Source organism: Panthera onca, chromosome D4, assembly GCF_046562875.1.
Source record: "Panthera onca isolate mPanOnc1 chromosome D4, mPanOnc1 haplotype 2, whole genome shotgun sequence".
NCBI lineage: Eukaryota > Metazoa > Chordata > Mammalia > Carnivora > Felidae > Panthera > Panthera onca.
This window is the reverse complement of record NC_138351.1, coordinates 51,418,162-51,434,340: the sequence shown is the minus strand read 5'-3', so window position 1 is coordinate 51,434,340 and position 16,179 is coordinate 51,418,162. Positions and strand designations below refer to the sequence as shown.

Here is a 16,179-nt window from a genome sequence, read left to right as displayed (position 1 = left end):
TCTTATGGTTATGGAAAAAGGAAGGCAAATGCATTCCGTTGTCCAGGAAAGTGAATGGGATGTCATTAAACAAGGCTGGCTTAATTATCACCTTAAAAAAGAAATATATTCGTTTTTGATAAAGTCATTTTAGAATAGTAAGCAGACACAGTTCCACAAATATGACAGACTTTAGAAACTTAACTTTAAAAGTTCTTATCTAAACCAGTTGGTTGGACCAAAGGCAAACTGTGGACAAGTGGGATTTTTTTAAATCATGGCTTTTTGGACAGGTTTCCTCTGAGAAGAAAACTTGCTACTTATATTACTCTACATGTGCTCTCTCCAAATTCTGATTTCACAGATTTTATGAGGTGACTAACTTGGAAAAATAATTTGGAAAATGAGCCCTTTTATATTTTATAATTACAACACTATAAGTTGACACAATCTTCCTAGAGAGCAAAATGATGATATGCATCAAAAGCCTTAAAAATGTGTCTAATGTTTGACTCAGACGTTCTCCCTCTGGGAATTCATCCCCAAGAAATAATGATGGACATCTTTAAAGACTTAGCTGTCAGGAAGTTTATCACAGAAAAAAACTGAAAACAATTTGTGTAGCAGTAGGTAGTTGGTTAAGTAATTCATCAGTAGAAAATTTCTGTGCAAGCATTAAATATTTGGTCACTTGGATAAATTTACTTTGTAGCTTAAAACCAAGTTAACATGGTAGTATATAGAATCTGATAGCATATTTGTTAAATACCTAATATGCATATATGTGCAGAAAAAATCTAGAAGTGTATATGCTACAAATGTTTTCTATGACTAGAAAAATAATTTTTATTTTTAGTGATTTTTATTTTTTGCATTTTTTAAATGACCTTGTTTTTTTTTGTTTTTTAGTTTTCTGTAGTCAGCAAGTATTTCTTATTTAATAAGGTAAAACAAATTTTAAAACAACATACATTAAAAAAGAAAAATTGTTATGTATTTGCAATGTGATCAGTATGTACTACTTTATTTATTTAAACATCTCCATTCTAGGGTACTTCCAAAGGAAATATGAATTTGCCTGAAGACTCAGTTCCAGTTACATAGAATAATATAGAGTATGTGGGAGTTCAATGTACTATTCTTGCAACTTTTGAATAATAGTATGTATGCTTATATATTACATATATTTGTGATTAAACATACATACAGAGTCTATATATAAAGTACAAAGCACTTCTGAGGATCATACCTGCTTACGTATTTCACGTAACTTCTTCTACCTAAAACCTGTTACACTGTCCCAGGCAGAACTGCTTGTCTCTCTTGTGGGCTTTTATTGTGCTTTGTCCCCTTCATTATGGCTTTTTAAAATGGATAATTGTAGGGGCTCCTGGGTGGCTCAGTTGGTTCAATGTCTGACTTGGCTCATGTCATGAGGTGTCCATGGATTTGAGCCCCACGTCGAGCTCTGAGCTGGCAGCTCAGAGCCTGGAGCCTGCTTCAGATTCTGTGTCTCCCTCTCCCTCTCCCCTTCTCCTGCTCATGCTCTTTCTGTCAAAAATAAACATTTAAAAAAATGTTTTAAAATGGATAATTGTATAAGTGTTGATTTCCCAGCTTTGCATACTCCCCCTCCCCTACCCACTCAGAATGCCTAGACTATTTTGCACTTATTCGAGACAGTTCAGTCTTACTGACCAAGCTAAGAGACTGTTCAATTGAATTGCTCTGCTAAGAGGTTCTTCTCATAGGTGATGGAGGTGGCTGCAGATTTGGAGGTTCCCTGTATTTTCTGCCATGTACAGTTTTGTCATTTTATCCTGCTCACCCCGTATTTCTTCCTTTTATAACCGTTCCATACCATATCCTCATTTATTCAAGACTGTATTGTTAGCTAGTACCACATGCCAGTCACCAGGCCTGGTCTTAAAGATGGAGCAGTAAGGTATAGCCCATGATCTCAAGGAGGCCACAATTGAAGAAGTAGGTACATTCTGAGTCTTTTAGGCAGCAGGAGTAATTCATAGGTCTTCCCTATAGCATGGACCTCATCCCCATGTGCTGTAAATGTTAACTGATGCTGATGGTGACAATATTCATGACAAAGGTGATTGACATGCATGTCTTCCCCTCTTCAGCTGTCAGGGTCACCTGATTTTGCAAATAAAAATAACACCCGTGCAATATTTAGAAAGTACCTATACTAAAAAACAATCACTCATTGTTTACCCCAAATTCAAATTTAACTAGGTGCCCCATATTTTACCTAGTAACCCTCTCTACCATACAGATTCCCAGTGAGGTCTTAGAGTAGAACTAAGACATGAAACCCATTCTAGGAAACTTTTCCTCAGCTAGCTGTCTACCTCGTGCAGAGGTACATTCAGTTGCATTACTCTGTGCTGACTTTACTTGTATACACAGCCCTAAAAACTGCATGCTCCAAAGAGGCACCTGCCACACTAAGAAAGTATTGCATGTGTGCATTCATGCGTACACACACACACACACACACACACACACACAAACACACACAATTGCTCTGATCAGAAGCATTATTGGATGATCAGTCATTGGTCTTGCGTCTGTTTTATAAGAGCCATGCCATGTGAGTATATCTCAAAATATCATCAGGAAAATAAAAAAGAACAGTGTAAGGAAACATTTTTCCCCAAATTTGTCTGGTACAGAATTGGACTGTTCCATCTACCATCAGCAGTCAGTGTGTTGATATACCTAATGATGTTTCCATGATATTTGCTCTTATTTCTCTAGCATGCCTTGAGATCATTTGTATGTGGCCAGGCTTTCCTCAGAGAGAAAGCTGTTTAGCAGGGGCTGCCCTGTTGCTGATGGAACTGTATAAGCCAATGGGGCTTACCAGGTGCACAATAATGGTCAAGACACAATTTGCTTGACAAATGAAGATGAGACATTTCAGTCTAGACAGGATTGCTGTGATTCAGCTCAGGGGCATTTAGTATTTTCTGGTAAGATTTATTGCTCTCCATGAGAAGGCAAGTTTCAAACCAAGGTGCGAGTAACATATCAATCATCCATGTTACACAATAGCTGAAAGCTCGTTCCATTTGTGGGGTCAGAAGGTGCTTGAGCCCAGGAGAGAGCTCTGAGATGGGGAGCCTTGCACCCATGCCTGGCAGCACCTCCTCCATGGTCACCACAAAGTTGTGTGCAGCTGTTTGAGCTCCAGACCAAGTCTGAAGCTCCAACTTGGCGTTTTGCTCATTCTCAGTGCCTCCCACATTGGGGTCAGCCTCTCTCATGGTCTTGTAGTCCCCTTCTTGGCTGTTCTTTTCATGATGTGCCTGATGTAGAAATTTATAATGACTCTACAAGTAGCACATGGCATGTGTCTTTATATATGTCTTTATAGTAAAAATTCAAATGCTTCAGCTAAAAGTGAAAACTCTGCTTGCCAGTGCAGCCTCACGCCATGCCACTCTCCTCCCCTGGATAACTCGTTATTCATTGGATGTGTGTTCTTATTTGATAACTGTTTCCCCACTAAGCACCAAGTTCCGTGAGCACAGTGTAACAGCTGGCTTGTTTGCAGTCCTCTCTTGAATGTCCAGTGGGACCCATGGTGATTGAGAGAGACCTGGATAACTTCCGTGGATGATATGTCACCATGGGGAGACTTGTATATATTTTTGAAAATTGCCAAAACAAGATTATAAAAATTATAATGTGCTTTGAAGTTTAATCCTGTAAGTGTATCTGTCACTATATATCTGATATCACTTGTATAATCTAACAAATGTATGTTATAAACCCTTCATGAATATGAGGCCCGGGATAAATGGGTCACTAGACCTGGATCAAACAGATCCTGGTGCCTTTCACAGTGCCGGGCTCAAAGTAGGTACTCAGTAATTATTTGTTGGATGAGTAAAAGAATGAAGCCATGTCTCAATGACAGGGAAATCATTTGGTGGTTCAGTTAGGGATTTGGGAGGACAATGTCGGGTGTTGGGAAAATTGAGAAGTCCACAGAATGGTGGGTAGCGACTCAAACCTCCGCTTCTTTTTCTGGGATTCCCCATGGCTGGTTAGGTCACGAGCACAGCCATACCTCTAGTCTAGTGGGATCACATAGTTTTAAGTCGTTTGGGTGACTCACATATCTAACCCTCCAGGCAGTTATTCAGTCTTGTATTCATGGCATCTCTTACGTAAAGACACTAAATGTTTGTTGAACAAAATACTGCCTTGTGATTTCTTATGATTTGCTCGTTTGCCATGTAAGCAAAACTGCTGAGAGGCTCAAGATCATTCCTTCCCCCTCTTTCCTCCAGTATTGCCACTTCTTTGTATTGGATGCTCCCCATAGCTTTTTTTGTTTGTTTGTTTTCTTTTTGTTTGTTTTTGTTTTTTGTTTTTATCATGTCACCCTTAAAGAGGCTCTTTGGACAGATTTATCCTTGGATCTCTTTTATAGTCCAGCTGTAGATGATGCATGTAGTAACTTCTGCACAGAAACAATTTTAGCTCTTACAAAATGATCCCTGATAAAAAGAAATTTACCATGTGAAATAAATGTGTAAGTAAATAAGTATTCACCATCAATAAAACCTACCCTCAGTTTTGGGATTACCAGAACAGTTTCCACCTGTATCCTTTTTTCGCTTGGTCCATTCAAACCCTAATGGGGCTTTCACTTCCAAGATGGTAGTAAACATTTCAGATGAGAGTTGTCACCTTCCAGAATAATCCTCCCCTTTACTCACTGGGTAAATGTGGATTTCTTCCCAGACCACATCCAAGAGTGCCTGTAGTCTGGGAAGAAACGGCAAGAATGGAGTAATGTGATGGACAGAGAGGTCATCTTGTCTTGGATAGATATTTTAAAAAGCAATTGCCATTGCAGAGATGAGGACAAGGTCTTCTTTTACTTGCTGTCAGGTTGCATGTGGTCATAGGTTTCCTGACATTTATGAATAACAAAGGCATTATTATGGGAAAACTTAAGTGGACTTTTCTTAGACTGACAGAATAATCACATACCCCAAATTTTAGGATTTCTTTAGTATCTGAGCAATGCTTGGTTTTGCAGGTAGTGTCCAGGAATAATCTGTGTAGCCAAGGGGGATAGGGGAAGGGTCTCTTATTGCCAAGATCCCTGCCCTTAGTAGGCTCTGAAGTATATACTCTAAATCATAGAATGTAGGGTTGGAAGGACACTTAGAGATAGGCTTCTGGGGTCAGACGGGTGAAGTGACTTGCCCAAGGTCACAGTGCTACTTGGCAAAGTCAGATTGACATAGGTCCTCTGACCCAACGCTGTCAAAGTAATAAGCCTTTACCAGCTTGCAGAGAACTTGCTTCTCTCTGCCTCGACTGAGAGGAGCAGCCCTCTTGCAGTCAAAGAAGAAGGGATTGAGGAGGCTGGAGGCTGGCACTGCTGTGAGGCCAGGAATGGAGGCCATAACTGAAGCTTTTTCTGGTACTTCACAAGGGCTTCTCAGCTCTGTGGGGAAGGCGATACTAGAGGAGGAAACCCTGAGTTCAGTCTGCCACCCCTAGTATTTCTCAAAGTTACCTAGAATTCTATGGATAATAACTCGTTTCCCAGAATCCTGGGTCAGTTCTGGTCTAGAGAAATGAATGAATTTCCTGAGAGATTTTCCCCATGTCTGTAGTTAATGTGTTTATGTATTCATTTATTTGTGCCTCCAGTGCTCACCACATAGTGTGTGTTCAATAAAAATTTATTGAACAAATAGGTATGTGTTTCACTATTTCCCCTTCTGAGTGTATTTTAATTTAAATTGAATTTCAGATCCGTTTAGCATCCTCTTGGTAGAACTGTGTAACTCTGAGAAAGTCACTTAAACTTTCTGTACTTTTTCTCTAAATAGGGGTGAGAACCTACCATAGAACGTGGCTGTGGATATAAAAATTGCTGAGAATGGTGCCTTGTACATAGCAAGTGGTAAACAAATGATCCTTATCATCATTGTCATCATCATGGTCATTGTCTTCATCATCATCTGTTGCCTACATGTTAGACACAATGCCAGATTCCAGAGATTCGAGGGCAGAAAACACAGATGCAGAGGTATCTGGAGGCAATGTTACCTGAGGGGAATCTTGAAAGGCAAGAACTGATGGAACTTTGAATTAGGACAGTGATAGTAAATACAGAAGGGAATTATCTAGGAGGTAAGATTGGGATGTCTTGATGATTGATTGGGAATCAAGGGGTAAGAAAGAGGAAATAGTCCAGGAAAGAGCCCAGTTTTCTTACTAGGTATATGGTTGTACTGCTGACTAAGAGATAGTATATGAGAGGAAGAGCAAGCTTAGGGGAGCAACTGGTGAGTTTTATTATAAATGAGTTGCTTTGAGTTGTCCATGAGATAGCTACATGGACATGTCCATCTAGCATTTGGATGTGTGGGACTAAATGAGGATAGGAGACTGATCCAGGCTGGAGAGAGAGATTTAAAAGTATGAGCAGAAGCTATAAGTGATCACTTAAGAGCTTAAGAATTAGTTGGTTTGTCTAAAGAGAACATGTAAGGTGGGAAAAGAAGTATGAGCCATTATCTGAATCCTAAGAATCACCTCTGTTTAAAGAGTAGGCACTGGAAGAGGAAACTGACAAGGATGGTCACAGAGGCATGGGGAGCATGAGGATGGAGTATTTTGACTGTTAAAGTGTCTCTGCCTCTTTGCCCAGATGACTCCTTATAATCCTTCTCAACACAGTGCTCTCAGGTAGCCATTCCCAATTATAATGTATTTGCCATCATTGATCTCGACCTAATCCCATTGTACAGATGAGCTATTTGAAGATTTGAGAGGGAAATTAACTCATTTAAGCCTAAGGTCAAAGTCTTTATGCTCTTCTAGCATATGCCTTCCATGAAATACATCCTGTGGCCCAGTATGTGTCTGCGAGACTTTGGGAGATGTCAGCTGGATTGGAAGTTGGTTTGGTTAATTTCACTTCTACCATTTGGGGCTATAGAAGCTGAGAGATGTATTTGTTTCCCAAGACTACCATAACAAAATTTCCCAGATAGCATGGTTTAAAATAACAGATTTATTCTCTCACAGTTTGGGAGTCTAGAAGTCTAAAATCAAAAATGTCATCATGGCCATTTTCCCTGCAGAGCTTCTAGGGAAGAATCTTTTCTTACCTCTTCCAGTTTCTGGTGATTGCTGGTAATTCTTTATGTTCGTTGTCTTGCTGATGCATCGCTCCAGTCTCTGCCGGCAGAGTTATATAACATCCTCCATGTGTCTGTGTCCCTGTGTCTTCCAGACATTGCCTTTAGGTATTGTCTGGTAACAATCTACATAGTTATTATTGATAATAGAAGAAACTATTTAGCAGTTGCTAAGTATCAGCTGTTTATATAAATTATCATTATTTCTCACAGCCACAATACAATGTAGATGTTATTATCCTTAATTTAAAGAGGAGGAAATGGAAGCTTGGAAATACTAAGTGGCCTACCCAAGATAACACAGCTAGAAATATACAAAATCAGGTTTAATCCCAGGTCTATCTGAGGCCATATTGTGTTTTTACAGGATCTAGGTTTGTAAAAAGGTTTAGTGTAAAATCTACTGTGTGTATCTATGCATTAATAGCCTATTTCATTCCCAAAAGGATTTGAAGCAGCTTATAAAAAATGTATATATAATATAAGAGAATAAAAAGTATTTAAAGAAATCAAAGTTGAGGGAAAACATGTGTAAGAAAACAAGAGGAACATAAGAATGCATGTCATGATCTCCAATGTCATTAGTGCAGAGGGTTGCAAATCTTCCTTGGGCTTTCTAGAAGCAAAGAGGAAATGTTATCTGTTAAAGTAAACCAAAAGATAAAACCATCAGCAAAGCTAAATCCTCAGAAGAAACAAAGCTTTTCTTGGTACTGAGTCCTGGGGGGAATTTCTCCCATGGGCTTTCAAGAAGTGACCACTATGGAATTTCTTTGGTAAAGACCCCAGCAACCTCCTTACAGGAGTAACTACCACCACATGCGTTGCAAGGGTGATTCTTGTAACCTCCCTATGTGTAGGCAGATGTCACATTGCTAGTGTGAAGTTTCTTGGCAGGCATTCCATAGGGACTTAATGAGTTTTCTCATGTTGAGTTACAGAATGGATTTCTTTAGTTCAGCTGGATTGGGATAGCATGTCTTCACCATGGCTCAAAATGGGGAAAAGTGTGTTCACTTGAGAATGTTGGCACTCTCGGGGACGTTTGTTCAGTGTGAAGAGACTGCCCTGACATTTCCAGAGCTCCTGCCCGGATCCAATCCTGCATTTCCTATTATATGTAAAGAGGAACGTCTGGAAAACCGATTTGTAGGCATGACTCTCCTCCAGTTAGTCAGAACTGGGAAAACAAGCTATTCTGTCAGATTGACCCAGTGCCATAAACCAAAGTGAAGTGTGCACTGGGTTTCCACATAGACGTGGGTTTGATTTGCTATACAACAAACTCTAAGGGTGATGGCCCTAGATGTGGGAATCCAAGGAAGTGGCTGGTAGTTTACTCTGTGTTGAAATGACTCTTGTTTCTCCTGAAAGAGCTTCTTCATAGGTTAGATAGCTTAAAATTCAAAGCCAGGATAGCCTTGTGCGATGTCATAGATAATGAAATATTAAGACATACCCTCTTGGGATGATCAGTTTTGCACACTTGGGCATTTTTCATTTAACAGTAAGACTCACTGTGTGGAAAGGGCTGTATGGTTGGCCCCAGAACTAAAACATCTTTATATTCCTAGGAGAGCAGAAATTGGGATTACTTTATAGCTATCCCTGCCGGGACAGGACAGGAACACTTATCGACACATGTGATACTACAATTTGCCATGGACGGTCACTGGGACAAAGAATGCTGAAATTATCCATTCCCTGTGTATTTCATCCATTCAACCTCCATCTCTGAGGGTGTGATACCTGAAACAAGGTAATAAAAAATTAAAAAAGTGAAGTTCACATCCTCATAGAGTGTCTAAATTTCCAGACAATAGAGAATAAAATTATAGAGTGTTATTAAGTGCTATGAAGGAAATTAGTGGGGCAAGAGAGAGGGTGATTGGGGGAGGTGATGGCTGAACTGAGACTTGAAGTCAGCAATGTAAAGAGCTAGAAGGAGAACATTTCAGGCAGAGAAAACTAGAAGTTCAAAATCCCTGAAAAGAATGTGGGATATTCAAGGAACACAAAGGAGATTAGTTGGGTTGGAGTGAAGGGAAGGGGGAGATTGGTACAATGATAGATTTGGATTGGAATATGGCATGGCAGGCCAGGTGGGAGTTCCAATTCCATTCTAAGACCAGTGAAGACCCATGAAATCATTTTAAGCCAGAGAGTGGTGTAATGTGATATGTGCTTTAAAGACACTGCTTTGGGCACCCCTTGGTGGGCAGGGGGGTGGGGGTACCATTTGGAGAATAGGCAAGAGTGGAAGCAAGGAAGCCAGGTTGAGAGTAGATTTCTGGCATGTTAGGTAAGAACTGTAGTGGCCTAGATAAAAGTAGGGGCAGTGGAGATGGAGGAATCAGACTGATTTGAGAGATGTTTTTAGTCAGTTACTTGGGATACACTGGGGCCCAGGCAAATATCTGTGATCACCAAAGGCAGTTTTCCAAAAGTGCTTGATTACCCATTGCTTATACGGTCTTTACTGAATTAGTGGGACAGTTTTTTGATAAACAGTAAGTAATCCTCTTTGGCATTACATCTTTAACTTGATGGCCTTAAACCAGGTTAAGTCCCTTACACTTAGAACAACAAAATAAATAATTTAGTTAATTGGACTTTGGTTGTGGTTGAAGCTTCAGTTTCTCAGGTTTCACTTTAGGCTTAAATGTCTGAGAGTGTCTCCTGATACATATCCTATGTGTACACAGAACAAATATATATTCCTGTGCATTTTGACATTTAAATAAAGTAATGTGTTTTTATGATCAGTTTAAACTGTGGATTGCTATCTGTGGTCAAATCATAACGGAATATAATCATACAATTCTGAATGAAGGTAAGAAAGCGGTCCTAATCTGTCATTTACTAAACCTAGATGAAAGCCTGTGGCTCACAACTCCACCAGTTGTCCACAATTCTCACGAGTTTGGTTTTGTAGTAAGGTCTCAGAAATGTCTATGTGCATGAATGCTCTGGCATAAGCTATCCTTTGAAACACTGGTGCTTAACAGGCTAGATCAAGATGTTCTTGTCACTGAAATCAAGCCATAGCAGACTTTTCTCGTGTCACAGAAAAATTGAAAAATGAACATTCTATATTTCAAGGTTTTCAGCAACATCTTTCTTAAACTTATGGCACCTTTGATGGTTTATCTACAGTAGAACTTTGTCTGCAATGATACCTTAGTTCTATATTATTTAGTTATTTTATGAGCCAGTGTCTGATTTGGCATACAATGATTGTATTCACTATTTTATAAATAATCTATCAGTATTTCATAGTTTTGCAAAAATCTCAGGCCTTCCAGATGCTAGCTACTTTAACAAACACGTCCAAAGAATGAAGAATGGATCAAACATGGCAGAAGCATTTTTTCTCATGTAAAGCTTAGAACAGAGGTACTTGAGCAATGGTTGGCTTTTTTCCAAGCAGTGGTCAGGGACACAGAAACCCTTATCCTGTGACTCTGCCATCTTCGATGTAGCTTTCTTTTTTTTTTTTTTTTTTTAACGTTTATTTATTTTTGAGACAGAGAGAGACAGAGCATGAACAGGGGAGGGGCAGAGAGAGAGGGAGACACAGAATCTGAAACAGGCTCCAGGCTCTGAGCTGTCAGCACAGAGCCTGACGCGGGGCTCGAACTCACAGACCGTGAGATCATGACCTGAGCTGAAGTCGGACGCTTAACCGACTGAGCCACCCAGGCGCCCCTCGATGTAGCTTTCAAGGTTTCACGGCTTATCTTTATCAAACTGGGACAAAATGGCAAGAGCCAGAGGGGTGTGCAGGGGGGCATTGTATGAGCCAGTCTTCGAGGGGCACATATTACTTCCAGCCACATCCTGTCGGTGGGAACTTAGTCACATAGTCATGATCCCAGCTGAGTGCAAGGGACGCCAGAAAATTTAGCCCAGCTGTGTGCCCAGGAAGAGGAGGGACTATAGTGATCAACAGCTAGCCCATCTCTGCCATGCTGCTGATATAATTGGAGAAATAGACCAGCATTCAAAATGTGTTGGCAGTGGTATGAACGGGAGGAGGAGTTGGGCTGGCAGGATGAGTGACACACATTGTAGATACTCAGTAAAGATTTTCTGCAATCCATTTGAAGAGAACTGGAGTTCTCAAAGCCATAAGCAGCTTTCTAATAGGGTTATTTTCTTTTTTACTGAAGAGCAGAAGTACTGTCGAAGTAAGAGTTTTGGCCTTTTTTTTTAAGGTTATGCAAATAAGAGACATTATTAATTTGATGGCTTTAAAAAAAAAGCATGCTTTCCATACAAGAAATATATTTTGGTAGAAAGATACTGTCATTAGCCTTCTTTAAAAATCAGAACCCATAGCACTTATTTCCCATGGGGACCAACATGTGGAAGGTCCTTCAGTATCATTCACAGCTAATACTACACTGGGCACTAATCGTACATCAAGCATACTGTTACTAAGTTTGCAAACAGCATTTTACTTTATCACCAAGAGACTCTGTAAGATTTCATTTTACAGTTTTTCTTAAACTTATTTTTTTATTTTTATTATTGAAGTTATACTATTATTTAAGTGAAAATAAATGTCTTGAGTATTATCATGTTCTGGATGAATGATTTCTAAGAATCACTTCAGAGGTGAAAGGAGATTATCATTCCTTTTTTTTAAGCTCATTTTATTTTATTTTTTATTTTATTTTTTTAAATTTACATCCAAATTAGTTAGCATATAGTGCAACAATGATTTCAGGAATAGATTCCTTAGTGCCCCTTACCCATTTAGCCCATCCCCCCTCCCACACCCCTCCAGTAACCCTCTGTTTGTTCTCCATATTTATGAGTCTCTTCTGTTTTGTCCCCCTTCCTGTTTTTATATTATTTTTGTTTCCCTTCCCTTATGTTCATCTGTTTTGTCTCTTAAAGTCCTTATATGAGTGAAGTCATATGATATTTGTCTTTCTCTGACAGACTAATTTCACTTAACATAATACCCTCCAGTTCCATCCACGTAGTTGCAAATGGCAAGATTTCATTCTTTTTGATTGCCGAGAAATACTCCATTGTATATATACACCACATCTTCTTTATCCATTCATCCATCAATGGACAGTTAGGCTCTTTCCATACTTTGGCTATTGTTGATAGTGCTGCTATAAATATGGGGGTGCATGTGTCCCTTCGAAACAGCACACCTGTATCCCTTGTATAAATACCTAGTGGTGCAATTTCTGGGTTGTAGGGTAGTTCTATTTTTAGTTTTTTTAGGAACCTCCATAGTGTTTTCCAGAGTGGCTGCACCAGTTTACATTCCCAAGGAGATTATCATTTATAAATGCTGAATCTGTAGCACATGACTTTGTAACTGGTTGTTATTCAAAAGATATTTGTTGAGTGCCTACTATGTGTCAGATGTTCTAGAAGCTGGAGATTCAACTCTGACTCACAGATGCTTTCAACCTCACCAGTAGATCTGGGGGGACTCAGCCTAACGATCATCTGCTTCCATGGTCGCTGTCAAAACAAGAGCCACGGGACAAAGTATTTACTTTAATCCCTCATACTGAACGCCTCTGCATAGCTGCTTCCTAAAACAGCGAAGGAATCAACTGAGACCTGGAAACTCTTCATCAAAAAACTTTGTTTATTTGTTTTTCCAGTCCTGGTTGCTGTAAGCTGACTTATTCTAAAGCAGTTTATGTTTATAGAGCCTGTGTTATGAGCAGCATGCTAAAGAATGCCAAGTAGTAGAAGACATGTCCAGTGAGGAGAAACTAAACACCGTGCAGAATATGACAAGTGACAAGACTGGGATGCTGAGTAAGTGCTCTGTGAATTCACAGACTTACAGAGAACGCCTCTGGCTGGAAAGACAAGAGGGAGAAGGAGGCAGTGAAGGATAAGCAGAAGATACTTGTAGGTTTGGATCCCAGTTCTGCCTCTCACTGGCTGTGTGACCATGGGTGAATGTCTTACCTGGTGGAAGCTTCAGTTTCTTTATCTGCAAAAGATAAACCTTAACGCCGATTCATAGACATGATGATACAAATGTAAAGTGCTTAGGTCTTTAAGCGTCTGAAATGTGGAAAACACTCAGTAAATAATATCAGTAAATGCAGCAAAAACCTCAGTAAATAGTTTTGTGTTTTGTTTGTCTATCAAGTAGCAATATTACATCATAAGACTGTGGTCAGATGACCTAATTAAAAGGGCTGGCATAGTGCCTACCCTGTGGTTAGCATTCAGTAAATTTTATTATTATTACTATGGAAGATGTAGATAGATGAGAGAGGTCATCTTGGACATGCAGAGGGGACACGTAGTCTGGTGTGGGCTGGAACCCTCTACTACAGTGCATTTGTTCAGATGAGTAGTAGCTGAAAGGTAGGTGACAGTTGTAAAATGTGTGAAACATAAATGAAGAGCCTCTTAATAGAGATGTTGAAGGAAGATTCCAGGATTCCAGAAGAAAATCAAATGCATAATCCCTGAGTTTCCTTCTGACTCTGAGATTCTGTGGTATCTCCCAAACTTCTGGCGATTCCTGAGAAAGACCACAGTGAATCAAAGATCCGTGCAGTAGAGTTCCAGGGTTATAGCCCAGAACACACCAGCAATAAGGTGATGAACATGCTCTGTCTTTTCTGTTTTGACAATAGAAACCATTTGCTGAGAGAAGAGAATGTTTTAGTTTTCATGTGGCAATCTGCCCAAGTACTTGACTTTACAGGTAAGGGAGGGAAGCAAAACCCATAAGAGTATTTGGTGACACGCCATTTCCCGCTCATTTTTTTCCCATTCAATTTTGAGAGCCAGAGTCAAAGAGAGGGAAAAGAGAAGAAGAAATAAAAACAAAACAAAACTTAATTCTCCAGGAAATGAATCTCCAGGCAGAGCTGAGACATCCGAACAATATGTCACTTCACATACTTTGTGTTTGGGTCAGTAAGTAGGTCCTGAGTTTGCCAAAGTGCACCTGAAGGCTGGTGCAGGACAAGAACCACTCCCTCAAGGCAGGAGGGCCTCCAGCGTTTGGCTCTGAAGACGAGCTGGAGTGGCGTGCAGACTGCTGGTGGAGCTGCTTCCATTGTGTTGGCCTGAGTCCGAGGACAATCTAGTGCATCATTCCCGAAGTGTTCCATGAAATGTGATGTGAAAAGTAAGTTGAGAAAATTCAGGATTAAACAAGCTAAGTATGTTTCTTTACTAGAGGACTCCTCAAGACCTTTGAAATGCCAGCATGAATTTATGAGTGTCCAAGGAGGAGAGTATGAATTCTGTACTCCCCAAAGGTACTGGAAAGTGATACTGTTTGATGTAGAATATATACCTAGAGGCTTGAGCAGCCTTTGGGCAAAGCTGATTTAGGATCAGGAACACCAGGCTACATCATTTCTTTGTTCTTGCCCTTTCTCAGGGGATCCAGATATAGACACAGATGTTTGCAGGCAGCTTTGCCGGTCCAGTGGACAAATGGGGGTCACTATCCAGGAGGGCACAATCATATGGAAATACCTGATGGGGGGTGGTAGGGAAAATAATGCCCCCCCCCCCAAATGTCCACATTCAAATCTCTAGAACCTGTGAATATTTTACCTTACATGACAAAAGGGACTTTGCACATGTGGTTACCGTAAAGACACTGAGATAGGGCTGTTATCCTGGAGGATCAGGGTGGGCCCAGTGTAATCAGAAGGAAGGGCAGGTGAGGGTCTGAGAAGATGCAAGGGCCGAAGCAGAGGTTGGAGGAAGGTGGGCCTATGAGTCAGGGAATGTAGGTAGCCTCTGGAAACTGGAAAAGGCAAACAAATGGATTCTCCCATAGAGCCTCCAGAAGGAACACAGCCCTGCCACCCATTTTAGGCTTCTGACCTACAAGCTGTAAACTAATACATTTTTGTTGTCGTAAGCCACTAAGTTTATGCTTAGGTAATTTGTGACTGCAGCCACAGGAAACTAATATATGGGGTTTGATAATGGTCTCACCTTTCCTGTGTTTGAAGAAGGATGGTTAATATACCCCAGTACCCTTCTGAGACCCTGACACTGGACAGGAGGCCTGCCACTTACCACTATCTGGCCAAGTGGATCCTGCTTTCTGGTTGTCCTTCCTCCACCTTCCCATCCCTGCAGTGGCCAAACATCACTCCACCTCTTGCTGCCCTGCTTAGATATGCAGTGACCAGTCATCAACGGACTTTGAAAGAAGCGATGCAACTGGTCACTGGTGAGTGATGTGCACCTGCTATTTGCATACTGATTTGTGGACTGAAGAGTCACCTGCCCAGCTTGTACTTCACGTGCTTACTAATATGATATTCTGTGGTAACTGAAATCTGAACCTGGTTGTTGTGGGACTGATATTATTTAACCAAACCACGGTCATGGAAATGCATGCCTGTCAGAACTGTGCACAACTGAGGGCTGCATGTATTTCAGTTACGGCACAAATCCTGCAGTATACTTGTTATAACTGGACTGGTGGGCAGCCATGCCCTCATGCATCCACTGCATACCAAAGTCTGCATGTGGCTGCTGCGAGAGTTAGGGATGTTAGCAAACCCTGTATGAATGTGAAGTTGAGCAGAGGGTAGTGCAGCACTATTTGTGCCTCGTTTCCGATGATCACAGTTTAGTTCTCTGGGAAACAGATTCTGAGACGCTGAGATTTGCACGTAGGAGGCTTACTGGAGACTACTTATGGTAACGCCTGGCAGGGAAATGAGGGCAGCAGAATTGGGCAGAGGGAGAGGTAGACTCTGAGGCAGGAGGGGTTGATGGGGGCAGCTCTGGAGCTGGAATGACACTAAGGCAAGGAGGTCGGGTCTTTGTGTCTGTCAGCCAGTCACTGGATGTGGGCTGCCCAAGCCACAGCAGAGAAGTTCCCTCCAGAGAGGTAGCAGTCTCTAAGTGTAATTCCTGGGGACACACTCAGCTCAGAGGCTCTGGCAGCCTCCAACACTCTCAGCAATGAATGCTTCAGTCCTAAAGGGAGCCACAGCACATTACAGGGTCCACCACACCT

General features: G+C 40.9%; 1 protein-coding gene across 8 annotated transcripts in view; it reads left to right on the top strand.

The window, feature by feature from the left end:
• MOB3B (MOB kinase activator 3B) overlaps window positions 1-16,179 on the top strand; it is a 203,878-nt gene that overhangs the window by 6,442 nt on the left and 181,257 nt on the right. The window contains exon 1 of one of the 8 annotated variants that reach the window (XM_060609599.3): window positions 8,769-8,934. The exons of the other annotated variants lie outside the window; for them this stretch is intronic. The gene's annotated coding sequence lies outside the window, so the exon portion shown is untranslated. Of the gene's footprint in view, window positions 1-8,768; window positions 8,935-16,179 lie in introns of those variants that run through there. 8 annotated transcript variants of the gene reach the window in all.